Consider the following 22,466-nt stretch of genomic DNA (forward strand, 5'->3'; position numbering starts at 1 on the left):
CTTTTTGTTGTTTAGTCGTTTAGTCGTGCCCTACTCTTTGTGACCCCATGGACCAGAGCACGCCAGGCACTCCTGTCTTCCGCTGCCTCCCGCAGTTTGATCAGACTCATGTTTGTAGCTTCGAGAACACTGTCCAACCATCTCGTCCTCTGTCGTCCCCTTCTCCTTGTGCCCTCCATTTTTCCTAACATCAGGGTCTTTTCCAGGGAGTCTTCTCTTCTCATGAGGTGGCCAAAGTATTGGAGCCTCAGCTTCAGGATCTGCCCTTCCAGTGAGCACTCAGGGCTGATTTTCTTAAAAATGGATAGGTTTGATTTTCTTGCAGTCCATGGGACTCTCCAGAGTCTCCTCCAGCATCATAATTCAAAAGCATCATAATTCAAAAGCATCAATTCTTTGGCGGTCAGCCTTCTTTATGGTCCAGCTCTCACTTCCATAGCCATCAGTAAACATCAGAAAAAACAAGAATCTGCCTCAGTCCTTTTGTATACAGTATGCTGTCTACAACACAGCAATCTAATCCAAGTATCATCAAACACACTCTGTGCAGTGTTCCATTTCTCCAAAGGTATTGGACTATATTAAAGGGAATTTACACTTTTTATTCTCTCTTTTTCCTTTTTTTCCTTTTTAAAATGCATTTTATTTTGCTGATACAAACGTTGTTAATTAACTCATTATTGTCAAAAATTGTACATCTCAACATAAACATAATAAAGAAAAGAGAAAACAAAAACAAAAACCAACATACAAAACAAAACAAAAAATCACATAGACCATTTTAAATATATCTATACAGTGGTACCTCGGGTTAAGAACTTAATTCGTTCTGGAGGTCTGTTATTAACCTGAAACTGTTCTTAACCTGAAGCACCATTTTAGCTAATGGGGCCTCCCGCTGCGCCACTGCTGCACGATTTCTGTTCTCATCCTGAAGCAAAGTTCTTAACCCGAGGTACTACTTCCGGGTTAGCGGAGTCTGTAACCTGAGGTGTATGTAACCTGAAGCCTATGTTAGTCTGCGAAGGCAGCACTGAGCATCATATAAATTTGCGGGAATGTAGTTATAACTTCTTTGATTACACATAAAAAACCAGCCATCTGGTAAGCGCACATGGGCATAATGAAAAGTAATCTGTTGAACATGTGAGCAATTCCAAGTTGCTTCCTCACTGCAATTCACAATCTGAGCACAAGAGGTGTCTGGTGGTGCTGCAACTCTAGGTGTGTATAATGATATTTCATCCAGAGGTAACTTTTGTTTCACCTGTCCCCAATCATGGAGATTGGTCTAACCAATGATACCTTCAGGAATCCATTTAGAAAACCACTTTCCCATGTGTGTGGCATGTGCCATATGGAAAGGCTGGGTACAAACTGGGATCAGACAATTTCCTAAGGTAGTGTGCATATCCTATGTTTCACTCAGACAAAAATGAGAGACATTAGCAATTTCGGCTAAATGCATCTGTCAGGCTTATGTTCCCTGAGAAAAGGTGGACTGCGGGGGGGGGGGCCACTGGTGAAGGACGATGAACTAAGGCAATTGATCCGGGACGATGCTTTTGCTCGGCGGAAGCTAGATGAGCTAAGGCAACGAGGAGGAGCTGAGGGAGGTTTCAAGGAAAAAGGGGGGCTCCTGTTCTATCGGGGGGCTTTGTATATTCCAGGTGAAACCCTAAGAGACAGAGTCCTCAAGCAACTTCATGACAGCTCCACGGCAGGACATTTTGGGCAACACAAAACCATGTTGTTGGTTACCAGGGAATTTTCGTGGCCCAAAGTGAGGGAAGACGTAAGGGAATATGTGAGAGGGTGTGAGACCTGCCAGAGGGCCAAAGGGGAGAGGGCTGCTCCGGCAGGGTTATTGGAGCCTTTGCCCACACCAGGGAGGCCATGGGAGGTGGTATTGTTAGATTTTGTCACTGACCTGCCCAGGTCCAAGGGGAAAATAGCGGTGATGGTGGTGGTGGATCTCCTGACCAAAATGTGCCATTTTGTGGCGTGTTCACATGCAGTGACGGCGGAGGAACAGCCAAGTTGTTTGTAGAGCATGTGTTTAGGTTGCATGGAGTCCCTTCTAGGGTCATTTCGGACAGGGGAACCCAATTCACCTCACGGTTTTGGCGCAAGCATATGAGTTTGCTGCAAGTAGAGGTGAGCTTCACCACCGCAAGGCACCCCGAAACCAATGGGCAGGCGCAAAGAGCAAATGCTGTTTTGCAACAGTATTTGCGGTGTTATGTCAGTCAGAGGCAGAATGACTGGGTGGACGGATTAGGACTAGCGGAGTTTGCGTACAATAATGCTGAGAACGTGTCCACCGGGATGACTCCTTTCTTCGCCAATCACGGAAGTCACCCTAGGGCTTTCCCAGGGAGGGGGGAGGAGTCGTGGAGTGTACCGGCCACAGAACAGTTTGCGGAGGAAATGGAGGCGATTCACCAACAGCTCCAGTTGAACCTGGAAAGGGCCAAGGAAGTATACAAGAGGGAGGCAGACAAGCATCGGAGACCAGGGGAGACCATTCGGGTTGTGGACAAGGTGTGGTTGTCAACACAAGGGTTGCCCTGGAAGGGGGGGGGGTGCAAGAAGCTCAAACCCAGGAGGGTGGGTCCCTTTGAGGTCATCCAGCAGGTAAATCCAGTGGCCTTTAAGTTAAGGCTGCCTGAGAGATTCATCCCGTCTTCCATAGGTCACTGTTGTGGCCCTACAGGGGAGGGGGGATCAGGCAGGGAAGAGGGGAAGGGGAGGTTCCACCGCCCGAAATTGAGGAAAAGGAGCAAGGCCACAAGGTAACTGAAATACTGGACTCCCATTGGAACGGGGAGCAGCTAGAGTATTTGGTGGCTTGGGAAGGGGCTCCCAGTTCGGAAAACACTTGGGTTCTGGAAGGTTGCATTACTGAGGATTATTTGGTGGAGTTCCACGATTTATTTCCCAACAAACCCAAACCCCCGGGTAGGTTCTTTGAACAGGTGTTCGGTCCGATGGATGATGAAGAAGACTTCGAGGGTTTCCCACCATCAGACGATGAGGGAAGAGGCCGGAGAGAAGGACATCTCAAAGATCGCTGGGAGCCTGCGGGTTTGGGGGAGGGCTAGGGTAATGTTTTTGAAGATGCAGAAAATGAAGATGAGATTTTCCTAGGTTTCACCCCCGAGAAACCTGATAAAGAAGAAATGGGAATGGCAGTCTCTCCAGAGGAGGAGAGAGGGGCCTTTGGGGAGGGGGTGGATGTCAGGGAACTGGAGGCAGAGAAGGGGGGGAGAATGGGCACCTACCGGGGAAAACCTCCTTTAATAAGCAGCTGCTCTTCCTCGGACGAGGAAGGTGACGAAGGGTTGTCAGGAGGTAATGAATCTGAGGGGGGGGGAGGCACTTCTGGGGCCAAGTCACTCTCGTCAGAGAGGAAGGAGGGGGGCTGGGCTTCGGAAGTGGTTATGCTGGGGAAAATCGAAAGGAAATTTAGTCGGGACAACTGACCTGCCATGATTAAGACGGACTTTTGACCTGCTTGTACATAGCTTCAAAGGGGCAATAAATCTTGTAAATATGGCTGAATTCCTGGACTCTTATCTTTGCTAGCACTCACAACTAATTGCTGACAGCATCCATTTTTTTTTATTTTTTAGGAGTGTAAGTGAAATTTTATTGGGAGGGGATAGCAGTTGAACAGCAGCAACTGAAGAGTAAGAAGAATCCCTGTATTTAAAACACTCAGTAGCTCCTGCTGTACACACATATAGGAAGCCACTCTGCCATGCTTCCCATTTGGCCCCAGACACCCCACATCCTACAGAAACGAATACACAGTAGCACAGGAAAGTCAAATCACCAAGAAACCACTGCAGAATAAAAAGGGAATGTGGAGAATTGAACTGTGTTGAACACTCTTTAGTTGCATTAACTACATTTTCATTTCATCACTGTAATACAAATAAATAAATAAATACCCCACCACAGTTGCTTGCAGGAACTGGTTCAGATTTCTTTTTAAATACCAGAAACTTTAGTCCGCTACATAAGTGTTTGGAAGTTACTTATGTTTATATGGAAATTAAGCCAGTATTAATACTTTTCTACAGCAGTAAACGCACACCAGGAAGGCCAGGACAAAACACAAATCAAGGAATGGAGTTTTCCCAAAGCTGCAGTGTGAAAGGACTATAAATTGATTTCCATACACATGGCTGGCTTCTCTTTGCTGTAGGAAATCCAAGCGGAGCTGTAAGGAATGAGACATGTAAAAAGGTTTCTTGAGAAGGGGAATGACACTCCATATGCAGTTTAGTTTTCTGCACCTTCTGAGGCATCACATTCTTCTCCTGCGCTGTCTGATGTCCATAATGTGAGGTTGTCTCTAAGCAACGGCATGATGAGAGCGCTGTCTTTGGACAAGTCTTCATTCAGTGTATCAAGTTCTGCAGTGGCTCCATCAAAAGCTGTCTTTGCCAATGTGCAAGCCAGCTCTGGGTTGTTGAGGATCTCATAGGAAAATACGGAAAAGTTAAGCGCTAAGCCTAAACGAATTGGATGTGTGGGTTGCATCTCTTTCTTGCTGATGTCAAATGCCTCCTGATAAGCCGCCTGTGAATTTTCTATTGCTTGTTTTCTGTCATCTCCGCTGGCAACCTCCGCCAGGTATCGAAAGTAGTCTCCCTTCATCTTCAGCTAGAACACCTTGCTCTCTGGGTTAGTTGCATTAGCTATTAAGTACTTGTCCAGCAACTGCAGAACTGTAGTGCAGATGGACTTAAGTTCAAACTCCACTTTCTCTCGGTAGTCCTTGACAAGCTGCATCTTCTTGTCATTTCCGTCAGTCTTCTGCTCAATGCTAGAGATCACTCACCAAGCAGAGCGTCTTCCCCCAACCACATTCTTGTACGCCACAGCGAGAAGATTGTGTTCTTCATTGGATAATTCAGCACCTTGCTCTGTCACTGCCTTCATGCAGGTAGCCAGGAACATCCTATGGCCTTCTGGGAGGAGGCTTGGGCAGCAGCCACAGCGGTGCAGGGGGGAGATTCTGCAAGAAAGAAGGGATCTTTAAAGCAGAGGATCTTTAAAGGGATCTCTAAACGCTAAAGGTTGCTTCCCCCTGTCCCATTACCTCCGAGGCAGGTTTCCTCCACCTGGGCTCCAGTCCCTCCCGGGATCCGGCGGCTCCGAGGCTGAGTCGTTCCCTCGCTGCAAAGCAAAGGAGACATCAGCCGGCGCTCCCAGCCAGGCTAGCCCCAGTCTGGGGCAGGAGGGTGGGGGACCTGGGAAGGGGGCATTTCCTCCTACCTGATCTTACAAGTTCCCCAAACCTGGCCTCCGCCTCCGTACGGGCGTCTTGGATCCGCCCCGGCCGGCCTTGCTCAGAAGCAGCAGCCAAGGTTTCCTCCCTCTCTAAAATCACTCGAGATGTTCTTCGAATTGGAGGAAACCTTGTCTGCTGCTTCTGCGGCAGGCAGGGCCGGGGAGGAGCCATGCCCACACGGAGACGGGGCAGTGGGGAACCGGCGCGAGGGTCCTCAGCCCGGAACCGCCGGGATGGTATCTTGCTCTTCGTCCCGGGAGCCGGATCTGAAGCCTCATCCCTGGAGAAATTAGGAAAAATATGGGCTAAGAAGGCAAAGAAAGAACCTGAAATGCAATATATTTCTGCCAACTCTATGCCTAAACTGAAGCCCAAACACGGAGAGCTATCTATTTCCCAAAATATTTAGCTATGGACTAGCAGGTATAGATTCATGCAGTTCTGAAGGAAGGAAGGACGTATGGGGTGGGGAGAATTCTGGGATGCATCTCCACAGAACCCTTCCCAAGCAGAGCCAGATTGCCCAATGGGCAGAGCAGGCACCGGCCCTCGGCCCCTGCAACAACGGATCGCCATAAATATTCTTGGTTTTGCGTAATAAAATTGGATTGTTAATATTTCTGGTTGGTAGAATCAAATCACAGCATACCTGCACATTCGGAGTTTCCCCCTTGCACCGCTGGGCTGCTGCTGCCTCTGGTGGTGGGGGTGGGCCGGAGCCTTGGGCTTTCCTCCCAAACCATGGCCCTGGGAGAGACAAAGGACATTGTATTTTCCTGGCATAAGCATCCACTCTAGGGCACCGGGGTCCCCTGGGCCCTCCCCAATTATTGGGGGCTGGGGTGAGGCGGGACTGCTCCCCACCCCCAGCTCAGCTCTATATGGCACATGTGGGGAATGGGTTCCCCATGGAATTAACATACCTCAACTTGCAGCGCTTCCCCACGGTGCTGAACTTGCCTTCCATTTTGAGAAGCTGTGAGACAGAAAGGAAAAAAAAACAGAGGAAGTTAGCAACCAGTTATTCATAACAGAAAATATCTTCTGGGGTCCACAGCTGAGGACCTGCCAAGCTATCAACAGCTGTGGACAAGGCAAGCCAGGGAGCCAGGCCACACGAATCAGGGACGGGTGAGGCTAATAATAATAATAATAATAATGTTTTTATTTAATACTTTTATTTTGCTTTAAACCAATATAGATAAATATAATCAACCAAAATTACAAAAGAAAAATCCTTAAGAATAATAATAATAATGAAAAAAGCTAAAAACAACTACAAAAAATATCAAAGTACATGGCATAGAACATAAGCCATTATGGGAAAGAAAAAAGGTAAAGGAAAAAAGAAGGAGGAGGAAGGAAAAAAAGAAAAAAAAAGGGGGGGAGAAAAAAAAGAGAAAAAGAGGAAGATGAGTCAAAACACAAAAAGACTCGTCTATTGTACGCTTCCGTCAAGGTCACAAAAGATTATTATTCTTATCAATTCTCTCTATCTGCATTCCATTGAATCCCTCATCTTGGTATCAGGGAACATTTCCCTATGCGGTATCATTCTAAACATAACCTTGATGAACCCTTATACCCTAGATAATTATTTAGACATTCCCATTCTTCTTTCACCATCTTTTTAGGTTTATCTCTTATTGCATCTGTCAGTTTGCGAGCTCCAAGTACTCGCACAATTTGACTACCCATTCATCTTTAGTGGGTGTTTGTTATCTTTCCAGTGTTTTGCCACTATAACCCTTGCTGCTGACGTTGCTTACACAAATAACCTGGTTTTATTTTTGCGAATATTATCTGAAACCATTCCTAGCAAAAATTCTTCCGGTTTCTTGTTAAATGTAGTTTCTATCAATCACTTTATCTCTTCATAAATCATATTCCAAAATCTTTGTATCTCTAGACAGGACCACCACATATGGTAGTAATTAGAATGTTATTTCTATGGGCCTCGGAGCTCCCCTTACCTTTAGAATTCATTTCTCTAAACCTTCTTCAGAGTCTATCACCAACATCTGACAGGCATCCCTCTTGCAGGGCAATTATAAGGCTTGCTTGCAAAGCAGCACTTTGTGACATCAGCTGGCAAACAGGGGCCAGACTGCTGGGTTGTCAGGCAGATGAATTAAGAAAAATAAAATCAGGGGGGAGGTCAAAGTGTGCTTGTTTTCTCCTGCTCCAGAAGCTCTCACAACCTGAAGCCGTGGCTTCAAGCTCCAAAAAGGAGATTCCGACTCAACTTCAGGAAGAACTTTCTGAGAGCAAGAGCTGTTTGACAGGGGGAAGAAATCCCTTAGGAGCCAGTAGATTTTCCTTATCCTGGGTTAACATGTATGGGTGGCATGGCTATCTAGGCCATGATAAGGTTAAATTTCACAAAGGATTCTTAAATCACATTGTGAAAAAAACATTAAATGAGGTTTGGGAGGGAAGCAAAAAGTCAGTAGTCACTAAAACACCCTGGTGGCTTTCACTGATGGAATCTCCAGCCATACATAGGAAAAATATGAACAGGGACTGGTTAACATATAGGGACTTAGTAGAGGAAATAAGTAGTGACCCAAAATTAAAGGACCTAGGAGAATTGAAAAAGATAAAACATGGTTGGAATATTATCAGTTAAAAGCCACATTTGAAAAGGATAAAAGGACTAAGGGATTTGATAAATAGATATGTATCTTATTTAGAGAAAGACATTTTATATAGTAACCAGAAGACACTTTAAAAAATCTATAAATAATTATTGAATTGGCAAAGGAAAGAGGAAGATATTTAAAAAGTTATAACAAAATGGGAGGCAGATCTGGGACATATGATTGAATCCGATAAATGGAAGGAATCATGGAGTAAAAATATAAAATTTACGGCTTGCTATCTTATAAGAGAATATCTTATGAAAACATATTATAGATGGTATTTGACTCCTGTAAAATTGGAGAAAATAAACAAATCATATAAAGGTGCAAGGAGCATGTAGGAACATACTACCACATGTTGTGGTGTTGCTCAGTGATACAAAAATTTTGGAATATGATTTACGAAGAGATAAAAAGATTGATAGAAATTACATTCAGCAAGAAGCCAGATGAATTTCTACTAGGAATTGTTTCAAATAACATCCCTAAAAACAAATTCAGGTTATTTATGTATGCGACGTCAGCAGCAAGGATTATTGTGGCAAAACATTGGAAAGATGCACCTCCTAAAGAAGAACGGTGAGCTTTCGCGATGATAAACAAGGAGGTGGGGTTGTCGTTTATTCTAAATTTTCCTTGCACGAGTGAAGGGGGGGCAGCTTTAAAACGGGGTCAGTTTTAAAGGAAAGGCGGGAGGCAGTGATCGCAGGGAGCTTTACTAAGAAAATTGTTTTCTGGTTGCCTTGGTTACCGCTGCTACCCGGCGCCATTTTAACTCAACCACGTGGTCAAAAACAGCCGCCATCTTAGGAGAGGCATTCACCCTCCGCAGGGCCAGTTCTCTTTAAATAAAGCTGCCGCCTCCCAGCATTTGCAACTTTTTTCCCCTTCCTTCTTAGCAGCAGCTCTGACGCTTCTTCTAAATTGCCAGCACAGGCTGGGCTGCTACATTGTTGTGATTCCCTTGGCTGGCTCCCGGGTCTACAGGGGAGAATCTATTATTGTAGCAAGTTGCTGAATGACAGGCTCTTAAAGTGGGCTTTATTGGGGGAAATACTAAGAGTCTTTGGAAGTGCTGAGTACTGGTTTCAAAGTGCTGACTGCTTTTGAAATTAATTGGTGCAATTAGCAAACGCTGTGGCTTATACGTTATTTCAGCTCTGCTTTTAAAAACCTTAACTCATAGAGGCAATTAAAGGTCCTTGGAGGTGCTGAGTGCTGGTTTTAGAGTGCTGAGTGCTGACTGCTTGTAAAATTGATTGGTGCAATTGATTGATTGGTGCAATTGGCAATCACTGTGGCTTATATGTTATTACAGCTCTGCTTTTAAAAGCCTTAACTCATAAAGGCAAGTAAAAGACTTGCTTACAGTTCGGTTGGTTCTGGCAATTGAGGACTGCCTCTTTAAGCTTTTATTCACAGTGGCAGTTAAGGGGCGTCTTAATTAAACCTCCTTGGATATTCCCTCAATCTTACACGCAGGCTGATAGTGGCTCACTTCCTTCTTTTATATCACGTAGGGTGTATGACTGCAGGTTTACAGGTAGCGTGTTTAGTGCAGAATTACTGCGTTTTACCATTGTAATCAAACGCCTGGCAAAGGGTATACACAGCCCATTATATTCATAGTATATACTTATTGCATAGTCATCTTATACAACTCAATTCATTCCATTTAGCATGATTCATTACTCACATTGAGTGCATATAGATCGTGGGATACCCTTTGTCCAAATTGGGTTTCCTCCTGCTGGCGTAGTTAATACTGACCATTGCGGAGCTGGTCTAACCATACTTTTGGTCAGTCATCTTAGGAAATACTGAACTAAGCTTTAGTGGTGTAGAGTGTAGGACTGCAGGTTTACAGGTAGTGTGTTTAGTGTGGAATTACTGCGTTTTACCATTGTAATCAAATGCCTGGCAAAGGGTATACAGTGGTGCCTCGCAAGACGAAATTAATTCGTTCCGCAAGTTTTTTCTTCTTGCGAGTTTTTTGTCTTGCGAAGCACGGTTTCCCATAGGAATGCATTGAAAATCAATTAAGGCGTTCCTAGGGAGACCGCCTTCAGACCAGATCCGGGGACACTCTGTCCCCGGACCTCTTCTGAAGGCTGGCGGGGGGAGAAGGACTTTTCTCCCCACCGCCAGCCTTCAGAACAGCCTTGCAACCCGCATATGATGAAAGGTTTGGATTTGATATCCCGCTTTATCACTACCCGAAGGAGTCTCAAAGCGGCTAACATTCTCCTTTCCCTTCCTCCCCCACAACAAACACTCTGTGAGGTGAGTGGGGCCGAGAGACGTCAGAGAAGTGTGACTAGCCCATGGTCACCCAGCAGCTGCATGTGGAGGAGCGGAGATGCGAACCCAGTTCGCCAGATTACGAGTCTACCGCTCTTAACCACTACACCACAAAGGGAGCTCACCCCATCACGGGGATTTGAAACACTGACCTTCTGATCGGCAAGCCCTAGGCACTGTGGTTTAGACCACAGCGCCACACATGTCCCAGGGCTTGGGAGACGGGAAGTCCTATATATCAGAGTACAGTAATGTTTCCTCTGGGCTGGAACACTGTGGCCGTCGAACTATTAACCACCTCAAGTTGGTCAATCCCTCTCCGCTCAGTATAATAAGCCAAGAAGGCAAGGGTTGAGCATACATTAGGTGTGTCCCCATTTGTCCAGTCACCTTGGTTACATCCTCAGGCCTTGGCAACTGAAATCCACCCAACGGAAACCAGAGCGGGTAAAACTATGGAGACTTCCAAATACGGATTCAACGGTTGTGTCTGAGTCAGGGCAGACATGGGTTGTTGTTTTCTAATCCTCTGTGAGCTTTGAGAACATGTCACAGAGAGCCCTCTAGGGTTCTGCAACGTCCCCAGGCAGGCCAGATTGCAAAAAGCCCTGAAGGAACCGCAAAAGCTCTGCTGGGGGTGGCACTGCAAGGATGCAATGGAGCTGGAAAATAACTGCTTGTTCCTTGACACCACGGCCACCGAAGAGGCTCCCACTAGCATCTTCAGTCAGACTTCTTGTGCTGCAGCTATCTTCCTATGTGAGCCAGTGTGGTGTAGTGGTTAAGAGCGGTAGTCTCGTAATCTGGTGAACCGGGTTCGCGTCTCCGCTCCTCCACATGCAGCTGCTGGGTGACCTTGGGCTAGTCACACTTCTCTGAAGTCTCTCAGCCCCACTCACCTCTCACAGAGTGTTTGTTGTGGGGCAGGAAGGGAAAGGAGAATGTTAGCCGCTTTGAGACTCCTTCGGGTAGTGATAAAGCAGGATATCAAATCCAAACTCCTCCTCCTCCTCCTCTTCTCCTTCTCCTTCTCCTGCCTGCCTGCCTGCCTGCTTGGTTGCCCTTTGTTTTTTTAAAAATAATATTCAAATTTTAAGGATTACAAAGAGAAAATTAGAAAAAACAAAAAAATAAAAAAATAAAAAAAATCAGAAAATACAATACAAAAATACAAACAATTCAAAAAAAGAAAAAGAGAGAGAAAAAAAGCTCAAATGTTTACATAACTTTCTTTCCTTTACTTCCCGTATTTTTCGCTCTATAACACGCACCTGACCATAACACGCACATCGTTTTTAGAGGAGGAAAACAAGGGAAAAAACATTCTGAATGAAACAGCGGATGTATCATTTTTGTGCTTCATGCTGTGGCCACAGACATGTGATCTGATGGTGAATTTGGGGTGACCCAATGCAAAAATCCTGAGAATCCCTGTGGATCCATGCTTTGTAACCACGTTTTTGCACCACTGCAGCCCCAGGCAACAGTGGGTGCGTGATTTTTGGGGGGCAGGCTGTAACCATGGACATGCTATGTGATCTGATGGTGAATTTGGGCTGACCCAATGCAAAGATCCTGAGGATCCATGTGGATCCATGCTTTTTAACCACATTTTAAGTGGGGAGGGAAGGAAAAACACAGAAGGGACAAGGAGCAGGAGAGGGGTGTGCAGAGAAGCAGCTGGCTAAGAATGCAGGAGAGGGGTATAACAGGAGGAGGGAGGAAAGGAAGGCAAAAGTTTTCCCTCACCTACCCACCCAAGCCAGCCAGCTCATGCTCTCTCTCTCTCTCTCTCTCCCCCTCCTGCATGTTTTCCCCTCTGCTTGCCTGGAGGGGAGGGGCTTTCCCTGCTCTTTGTTCCGTTTGAGCAAACACAGCAAGGAAACAGAGGTGGGTGGGCAGTAAGACCCTGAGGCAGAATGCAGGAAAGCAGCCGCTTCCTCTTTTCAGGTTTCCCTTCTAGGAGACGCACGATTTGATTTTTGCCTGCTTTTTTTTGCCTCCCCTCGCACCAATTGGCTCCAGGGACCACACATTCGCTCAATAACACGCACAGACATTTCCCCTTCCTTTTTAGGAGAAAAAATCTGCGTGTTATAGAAGGAAAAATACGGTATTTCCTTGACCTCCTCACACCTCCCTTTTTTGTATTCTAATTCAGTTAGATATTTCAGCAAATCCTTTCTAGCTTTGTTTTTATCCTAATAATTTATCTTAATATACTGTAATTTTACATTCTCGTCTTTCTCTAATTAAAAAAATCAATTTTTACCTAATCCTTTATATCATTTCTGCTAAAACCACATTACTTCATTCCAACATCCTTCTAACATTCCTTAATTTTGCAATGTTTCTGTAAATAAACTTTGAATTTTTTCCAATCTTCTTCCACCAACTCTTCACCTTGGTCTCGGACAGCTTGGTTGCCCTTTGCTCCCTAAATTACCAAGTAGCCAGTTGGGATAAGCTAAGCGGAAAAGGGTGCTGAGGAGGAAGGGGGTCAAAGGCCTGGCTCATCTTCAGATTCCGCAGAGTGACTTGTGCCAGCTGCGGCAACTGTAAATTCCCCAAGGCTGTCTGGACTCCTGGGGATTCCATGAGCCTCCTGAGATGGACCAGCAGATCCATCCCAGCAGAGGGGACTAGATGCAGAGAGACTAAGAGCGCCTCCAGACATGCAAAACACGTGTAGGAAACTTGTGCAGCAAGCAAATCAGGACGAGCACCAGGCAAACGCTCGTTGTCAACCACCCCATAAACTAGTCAGAAGGAATGCTCGATAAAGCCAGATATGATCTAAGTACCTGTGTCAATTTTTGTGCAAGCAGATCAGGATGAATGCTCAGTGAACAGGCCATCTGGAAGAGCCCTAAACCTCAACAGGAAGCAATTAGATCAGGGGTTGGCAAGGTTTACCTCGCCTGGGCCGGTTCACTCCAGTGGTGATCCCTTCGTGGCGCCTGCATTTGCGCAGATGCGATTTCCAGCACCGCGGAAACGAGTCCCTGCGCCGCTCTGGTTTAGCGCAGCGTCCAGGGACTCAGCAAGCGGGCAGCTCAGTTTGGGGGTAGCTCATGGGCCGGTTAAATGAGCCCTATGGGCCTCTTGTGTCCCATGGGCCTTAGGTTGCTGACTCCTGAATTAGATTGACAGAGGGAGGATTTATTTGGCTATAGACACTCTATGGACAAATACGAAAGAAGAAGAAGAATATACAAAATGGATGAAGACAATGCGAAAAATTTAGATGTGATATAAAAAGCCAGAAGGAGGAAGGGAGTCGGCCCTTAGGAGCAAATATAAATGTAAAATGTAATACAATATGTGCATGTGGAGTACATTAATGAAAATCAATAAAGAATATTATGAAGGGGGGGGGGGAGAATTAGATTGACGGAGATGTCAGAATACCCCACTCCCCACCCCCCTTCAGAAGTAAAATGTGTGACGAGTTGGTTTTTATTTTTGTTTTATCAGGGATGTTGGAAGCCCCCTCTAGCATCTTTTTTTTTAAAAGTGGGGTGCACACCTTTGAAATAAGTCAGTACGCTCGGATGGCTGTAAGCTAACCACAGATGCACCTGTTCGGAAGGGTGCATCACCTGCTATGCGACTTTTCACGGCTGCAAAAGTAACAGGGTTTACATGCAAAGGGGGAAAAAGAGAACATGCGACGGTTAAAATTCCGCTGGGAGGAGAGTCTCCAGCCCAGCCAGACAAGTGTGGGAGTGAATTTGGCAGGCCTGCATTTCCTCCGTCCAGAGCTCAGCCTGAACCCACCCAGTTGTTCTGAGATGCTGATTGACCCAGCATTTACGCCAAGGCGGGGCAAGCGGGTTGTTCTTAACCTGAGGTACCACTTTAGCTAATGGGGCCTCCCGCTGCTGCAGCGCGATTTCTGTTCTCAGAAGCCATGGAGCCATGCCCCACAGAGAAGGGGCAGTGGGGAAGAGGCGAGAGAGATGGCAACCAGGAACCGCAGGGATGTCCTCTGGTCCTTTATCGAAACCCCGCGACAGTTTGAATCCTCGTGCCGGGGTGAGCTCCCGTTGCTCGGTCCCTACTCCTGCCAACCTAGCAGTTCGAAAGCACGTCAAAGTGCAAGTAGATAAATAGGTCCCGCTCCGGCGGGAAGGTAAATGGCATTTCCGTGCGCTGCTCTGTTTTGCCAGAAGCAGCTTAGTCATGCTGGCCACAGGACCCGGAAGCTGTCTGCGGACAAACGCCGGCTCCCACGGCCAGTAAAGCGAGATGAGCGCCGCAACCCCAGAGTCGTCTGTGACTGGACCTAACGGTCAGGGGTCCCTTTACCTTTACCTTAAGTTAGCAAAAATGTGTAGAACAAGAGCAAATAACTGCTGGAAATGTCAAGAAAAAGAAGGTACCTTTTACCATATGTGGTGGTCATGTAAAGTAATAAAAAGCTTTTGGGAGATGATATATAATGAAATGGGGGGGGGGGAGAGTTTAAAATAATGTTTGTTAAAAAACCAGAAGCTTTTCTATTAGGAGTTATAGGTACCAAGATCCCAAAGGACCAGAAAAGACTTTCAATATATGCGACAACAGCCACACGGATGTTATTAGCCCAGAGATGGAAGGAAGAAACAATCCTGACCAGGGAAGAATGGCCAGCCAAGTTGATGGACTATGCTGAAATGGCAAAATTAAGTGGAAAGCTCAGGGACCAAGAGGACAAGAACTTTAAAAAAGAATGGGGGGAAATTATAATTTACTTAGGAGATGTTTTTCTGTTCTGTTTCTAGTTGGTCATCTTTCTACAACTTTGGGCACATGTTCCAAGAGTTCCCTTACGCTTAAACCTGGAACCAGCTGCCCCTGTGGCTTCGCCAAATTTCGATGACACGGGGAAAGGTTTGCCAGCAGTTTCACTCACAAGAGGGGCGGAAATACAGCTTGTAAGACATATTCCACTTTTTCATGTTTGACCTAATCACGCGCTTGGCAACATGGATGTAATCAGCATTTACATGTAGCTCTGAGCCAGTCATTGCAGAGGTTCAGCCCCAAACATTTTGCTGTATCAGTTGAAGGATCCCCACCCCATTCCACATGCAGAAGGCAAGTGGACTGGCAGTTGAATTCATGGCTGTGGGCTCACGATACCTCTAAAGCACATTTGAAGAACATTTCCCGCTTGGACTACTGCAATGCGCTCTACGTGGGGCTACCTTTGAAGGTAACTCGGAAACTACAACTAATCCAGAACGCGGCAGCCAGACTGGTGACTGGGGGCGGCCACCGAGATCACATAACACCGGTCTTGAAAGACCTACATTGGCTCCCAGTACGTTTCCGAGCACAATTCAAAGTGCTGGTGTTGACCTTTAAAGCCCTAAACGGCCTCGGCCCAGTATACCTGAAGGAGCGTCTCCACCTCCATCGTTCTGCCCGGACACTGAGGTCCAGCACCGAGGGCCTTCTGGCGGTTCCCTCACTGTGAGAAGCCAAGTTACAGGGAACCAGGCAGAGGGCCTTCTCGGTAGTGGCGCCCGCCCTGTGGAACACCCTCCCATCAGATGTCAAAGCGATAAACAACTACCTGACATTCAGAAGACATCCTAAGGCAGCCCTGTTCAGGGAAGTTTTTAATGTGTGATATTTTAGTGTATTTTTGGTTTCTATGGAAGCCGCCCAGAATGGCTGGGGAAACGCAGCCAGATGGGCAGGGTACAAATAATAAATTATTATTATTAGTATTAGTATTAGTATTAGTATTATTCAAATAATTCTGGGCGCTGTAGTTTACCCCACAGAGTTACAATCCCAAGCATACTGATGGTGCCCAGAATTCTTTGAAGGGGGAGATGTGCTTCAGATGTGCTATATAGTGTACACACAGCCTTAATTCAATGTTGGTGACAGAGCAATGTGCTCCGCTGTGCTGGAAGGTAGTAGGCTGGCTAGCTTAGAGCAGTGTTTCCCAACCTTGGGTCTCCAGCTGTTTTTGGACTACACTCCCATCATCCCTTGCTAGCAAGACCAATGGTCAGGGATGATGGGAATTGTAGTCCAACAGCAGCTGGAGACCCAAGGTTGGGAAACACTGGCTTAGAGGGCACAGGACAGGCCTCCAGTATCTGGCCACTCCCTCCATTGCAGGGAGGGCAGCTGCCTTACTCTGCCTAATAGAAGGACCGGCCCCGCTTATTTGTACGATGTTGCCAGTGTCACGATGGGACCTGGTTTGTGGGGAACAGAGCGGCCCCTGAGAATGCAGAAGTTGGTCACCCATTCTTTACAAAGCTTCCTCTGCCCATCAGCCGAGCCTGAGTCACAAGTTCCTCTCTTGTCTACGCTGTGTTTCATGTCCTTTTAATTTTTGAAGGTGCCTTGCATATGATAATTCAGGAACAGATATTTAAGTCAGTGTGAATCATAACCCGATCAGCTTAAATTTTCAGACCTTGCCAGGAATTATATTTTGAAATTGGAATAAAATACTACTAAAAAAGAGAGGAAGAAATAATAAGAAAAACGAAAGAAGTGCTCTCTCTCCCCTTCTCTCTCTCTTATCCAAACCTGTCAAAGGTACAGTGGTACCTTGGGTTAAGTACTTACTTAATTCGTTCCGGAAGTCTGTTCTTAACGTGAAACTGTTCTTAACCTGAGGTACCACTTTAGCTAATGGGGCTTCCCGCTGCTGCAGCACGATTTCTGTTCTCATCCTGAGGTAAAGTTCTTAACCCGAGGTACTATTTCTGGGTTAGCGGAGTCTGTAACCTGTAAGTGTCTGTAAGCGTATGTAACCTGAAGCGTATGTAACCCGAGGTACCACTGTAATACTATGGGGCACAAGTACATAAGTTCTTATTAGCATGTCTGCCTTTCAAATTAAATTTCATGGGTACGATCCTATACCTCAGATCCATGGGCTGAGAGGCTTTAGAACAGCGTTTCCCAAACTTCGGCGTCCAGTGGTTTTTGGACTACAACTCCCATTATCCCTAGTGTTGTAAACAAAAACTGCTCCCTTTCCCTTATGGGGGACACAAGAGCCCTTATAGAGTCCTTTCTAGGTTCTCCATTGGTAAGAGAAAATAACAGAGGCCAACCAGAGAATATTGAGAAGCAAAGCAGCTCGTAAGCCTGATCTTTATTAAAGCTGTTACAACAGGGTGCTCCCCCCACATGCAGGAGAGAGGAGGAGGACCCCGAACCAACTGTGCAAGCCCTTATATGGACTTTTGAACTGCCCACCCTGGAGCCCAAGACCACCCCCCAGTTCATCATATATACATCAGAGAAGGGGCGGACTACAACAGAAATCTGAGTGCCTTGTTTTTATCCTGTCTGCCAGGTTACCTGATTGGATTACCTGGGCATCCTGGCCACTCTTTTGTTATGATAACAACTATTGTGGGGTTTCAGACATGTGGTTTATACATTTATGTATGTGCTTGCTTGGTACATTTATGAACTTTTATTTTCTATATATAAGACCTAAAAATTCTTATAACACTACCTAGTAGGACCAGTGGTCAGGGATGATGGGATTTGTAGTTCCAAAACAGCTGGACACCCAAGTTTGAGAAACCGTGATTTAGAAGATGGAGTGAGCTCAGCAGAACCAGAGCTATGTTGCCCAATGGACATGGCATGCACCCCAGTGGAACACCCGTGATGCACTGAGATTAAACACCACTGATGAAGATAATCCAGTAAACCAATCAAAAACAGGGGGGAGGTATGGACAGGATATAGGCGGAGCACTAATGCCAAATCCTATGGCGCTTCATTCCCCAGGCACACCCCTGTTGACAAGACTTTGGACCAGGTCCAGGCCTGGCATGATAAATTTCCCTCTCATTGACCTCGATGGGAGGGAGAAAGGAAAAACAGCTTTTGCCACCCGCTGTGGCAGAGAAATGGAGATGCGGGTGGCGCTGTGGTCTAAACCACCGAACCTCTTGGGCTTGCCGATCAGAAGGTTGGCGGTTCGAATCTCCGTGACGGGGTGAGCTCCCGTTACTCTGTCCCAGCTCCTGGCAACCTAGCAGTTCGAAAGCACGCCAGTGCAAGTAGATAAATAAGTACAGCTGTGGTGAGAAAGGTAAACGGCGTTTCCGTGCGCTCTACTTTCTGTCACGGTGTTCCGTTGCGCCAGAAGCGGTTTAGTCATGCTGGCCACATGACCCGGAAAGCTGTCTGTGGACAAACGCCGGCTCCCTTCTGTATTATTATTATTTTTATCTTATGTTGTATCGTTGTATTAATTTTATCTTTACTTGTACCAATGTACCTGCATCTTTTCTGCTATTGCAATAAGAATCACGAGTTGAGGGCTATGGATGAGAAATGACATAGTTGTCCGTGGCTACACATCGCCATCTACTGAGTCTACAGTATACACACACCAATTCACAAGTTCAAATGACTTTATTCAAAAGCATGGCTACATAGACAATCGCACCTATATATGCAAAGTAGAGGAAAAACACCCAAAATCCTGTCTTCATTTCCTCTCTTATCGATCTGCCCCCAGGCATCACGCAAAGCCTTCCTGAAAGTCAGAACACAAACAATACTTTTTGTTGTTTAGTCGTTTAGTCGTGCCCTACTCTTTGTGACCCCATGGACCAGAGCACGCCAGGCGCTCCTGTCTTCCACTGCCTCCCGCAGTTTGATCAGACTCATGTTTGTAGCTTCGAGAACACTGTCCAACCATCTCGTCCTCTGTCGTCCCCTTCTCCTTGTGCCCTCCATCTTTCCCAACATCAGGGTCTTTTCCAGGGAGTCTTCTCTTCTCATGAGGTGGCCAAAGTATTGGAGCCTCAGCTTCAGGATCTGCCCTTCCAGTGAGCACTCAGGGCTGATTTCCTTAAGAATGGATAGGTTTGATTTTCTTGCAGTCCATGGGACTCTCCAGAGTCTCCTCCAGCATCATAATTCAAAACCATCATAATTCAAAAGCATCAATTCTTTGGCGGTCAGCCTTCTTTATGGTCCAGCTCTCACTTCCAATAGCCATCAGTAAACATCAGAAAAAACAAGAATCTGCCTCAGTCCTTTTGTATACAGTATGCTGTCTACAACACAGCAATCTAATCCAAGTATCATCAAACACACTCTGTACAGTGTTCCATTTCTCCAAAGGTATTGGACTATATTAAAGGGAATTTACACTTTTTATTCTCTTTGTCATTTTTCCCCTTTTTAAAATGCATTTTATTTTGCTGATAAAAACGTTGTTAATTAACTCATTATTGTCAAAAATTGTACATCTCAACATAAACATAATAAAGAAAAGAGAAAACAAAAACAAAAACCAACATACAAAACAAAACAAAAAATCACATAGACCATTTTAAATATATCTATACAGTGGTACCTCGGGTTAAGAACTTAATTCGTTCTGGAGGTCTGTTATTAACCTGAAACTGTTCTTAACCTGAAGCACCATTTTAGCTAATGGGGCCTCCCGCTGCGCCACTGCTGCACGATTTCTGTTCTCATCCTGAAGCAAAGTTCTTAACCCGAGGTACTACTTCCGGGTTAGCGGAGTCTGTAACCTGAGGTGTATGTAACCTGAAGCCTATGTTAGTCTGCGAAGGCAGCACTGAGCATCATATAAATTTGCGGGAATGTAGTTATAACTTCTTTGATTACACATAAAAAACCAGCCATCTGGTAAGAGCACATGGGCATAATTAAAAGTAATCTGTTGAACATGTGAGCAATTCCAAGTTGCTTCCTCACTGCAATTCACAATCTGAGCACAAGAGGTGTCTGGTGGTGCTGCAACTCTAGGTGTGTATAATGATATTTCATCCAGAGGTAACTTTTGTTTCACCTGTCCCCAATCATGGAGATTGGTATAACCAATGATACCTTCAGAAATCCATTTAGAAAACCACTTTCCCATGTGTGTGGCATGTGCCATATGGAAAGGCTGTGTACAAACTGGGATCAGACAATTTCCTAAGGTAGTGTGCATATCCTATGTTTCACTCAGACAAAAATGAGAGACATTAGCAACTTCAGCTAAATGCATCTGTCAGGCTCATGTTCCCTGAGAAAAGGTGGACTGCGGGGGGGGGGCACTGGTGAAGGACGATGAACTAAGGCAATTGATCCGGGACGATGCTTTTGCTCGGCGGAAGCTAGATGAGCTAAGGCAACGAGGAGGAGCTGAGGGAGGTTTCAAGGAAAAAGGGGGGCTCCTGTTCTATCGGGGGGCTTTGTATATTCCAGGTGAAACCCTAAGAGACAGAGTCCTCAAGCAACTTCATGACAGCTCCACGGCAGGACATTTTGGGCAACACAAAACCATGTTGTTGGTTACCAGGGAATTTTGGTGGCCCAAAGTGAGGGAAGACGTAAGGGAATATGTGAGAGGGTGTGAGACCTGCCAGAGGGCCAAAGGGGAGAGTGCTGCTCCGGCAGGGTTATTGGAGCCTTTGCCCACACCAGGGAGGCCATGGGAGGTGGTATTGGTAGATTTTGTCACTGACCTGCCCAGGTCCAAGGGGAAAATAGCGGTGATGGTGGTGGTGGATCTCCTGACCAAAATGTGCCATTTTGTGGCGTGTTCACATGCAGTGACGGCGGAGGAACAGCCAAGTTGTTTGTAGAGCATGTGTTTAGGTTGCATGGAGTCCCTTCTAGGGTCATTTCGGACAGGGGAACCCAATTCACCTCACGGTTTTGGCGCAAGCATATGAGTTTGCTGCAAGTAGAGGTGAGCTTCACCACCGCAAGGCACCCCGAAACCAATGGGCAGGCGGAAAGAGCAAATGCTGTTTTGCAACAGTATTTGCGGTGTTATGTCAGTCAGAGGCAGAATGACTGGGTGGACGGATTAGGACTAGCGGAGTTTGCGTACAATAATGCTGAGAACGTGTCCACCGGGATGACTCCTTTCTTCGCCAATCACGGAAGTCACCCTAGGGCTTTCCCAGGGAGGGGGGAGGAGTCGTGGAGTGTACCGGCCACAGAACAGTTTGCGGAGGAAATGGAGGCGATTCACCAACAGCTCCAGTTGAACCTGGAAAGGGCCAAGGAAGTATACAAGAGGGAGGCAGACAAGCATCGGAGACCAGGGGAGACCATTCGGGTTGGGGACAAGGTGTGGTTGTCAACACAAGGGTTGCCCTGGAAGGGGGGGGTGCAAGAAGCTCAAACCCAGGAGGGTGGGTCCCTTTGAGGTCATCCAGCAGGTAAATCCAGTGGCCTTTAAGTTAAGGCTGCCTGAGAGATTCATCCCGTCTTCCATAGGTCACTGTTGTGGCCCTACAGGGGAGGGGGGATCAGGCAGGGAAGAGGGGAAGGGGAGGTTCCACCGCCCGAAATTGAGGAAAGGGAGCAAGGCCACAAGGTAACTGAAATACTGGACTCCCATTGGAACGGGGAGCAGCTAGAGTATTTGGTGGCTTGGGAAGGGGCTCCCAGTTCGGAAAACGCTTGGGTTCTGGAAGGTTGCATTACTGAGGATTATTTGGTGGAGTTCCACGATTTATTTCCCAACAAACCCAAACCCCCGGGTAGGTTCTTTGAACAGGTGTTCGGTCCGACGGATGATGAAGACGACTTCGAGGGTTTCCCACCATCAGACAATGAGGGAAGAGGCCGGAGAGAAGGACATCTCAAAGATCGCTGGGAGCCTGCGGGTTTGGGGGAGGGCTAGGGTAATGTTTTTGAAGATGCAGAAAATGAAGATGAGATTTTCCTAGGTTTCACCCCCGAGAAACCTGATAAAGAAGAAATGGGAATGGCAGTCTCTCCAGAGGAGGAGAGAGGGGCCTTTGGGGAGGGGGTGGATGTCAGGGAACTGGAGGCAGAGAAGGGGGGGAGAATGGGCACCTACCGGGGAAAACCTCCTTTAATAAGCAGCTGCTCTTCCTCGGACGAGGAAGGTGACGAAGGGTTGTCAGGAGGTAATGAATCTGAGGGGGGGGGGAGGCACTTCTGGGGCCAAGTCACTCTCGTCAGAGAGGAAGGAGGGGGGCTGGGCTTCGGAAGTGGTTATGCTGGGGAAAATCGAAAGGAAATTTAGTCGGGACAGCTGACCTGCCATGATTAAGACGGACTTTTGACCTGCTTGTACATAGCTTCAAAGGGGCAATAAATCTTGTAAATATGGCTGAATTCCTGGACTCTTATCTTTGCTAGCACTCACAACTAATTGCTGACAGCATCCATTTTTTTATTTTTTTTAGGAGTGTAAGTGAAATTTTATTGGGAGGGGATAGCAGTTG

General features: G+C 46.4%; 1 protein-coding gene and 1 pseudogene across 2 annotated transcripts in view; both read right to left on the reverse strand.

Annotated features, from left to right (window-relative positions):
- Positions 1-22,466, reverse strand: part of LOC309328256 (uncharacterized protein) — a gene marked incomplete at its 5' end in the record, with an annotated part of 174,132 nt that overhangs the window by 6,622 nt on the left and 145,044 nt on the right. The gene's annotated exons all lie outside the window — the stretch shown is intronic.
- Positions 3,639-5,360, reverse strand: LOC309327312 (14-3-3 protein theta pseudogene; annotated as a pseudogene). Its single transcript has 2 exons — positions 5,114-5,360; positions 3,639-5,029 (listed from the first exon to the last, which is right to left on the reverse strand). The product of its transcript is annotated as a 14-3-3 protein theta pseudogene (transcript).

The sequence above is a fragment of the Podarcis erhardii genome (genome assembly GCF_964252035.2).
Source record: "Podarcis erhardii genome assembly, chromosome: 13".
NCBI lineage: Eukaryota > Metazoa > Chordata > Lepidosauria > Squamata > Lacertidae > Podarcis > Podarcis erhardii.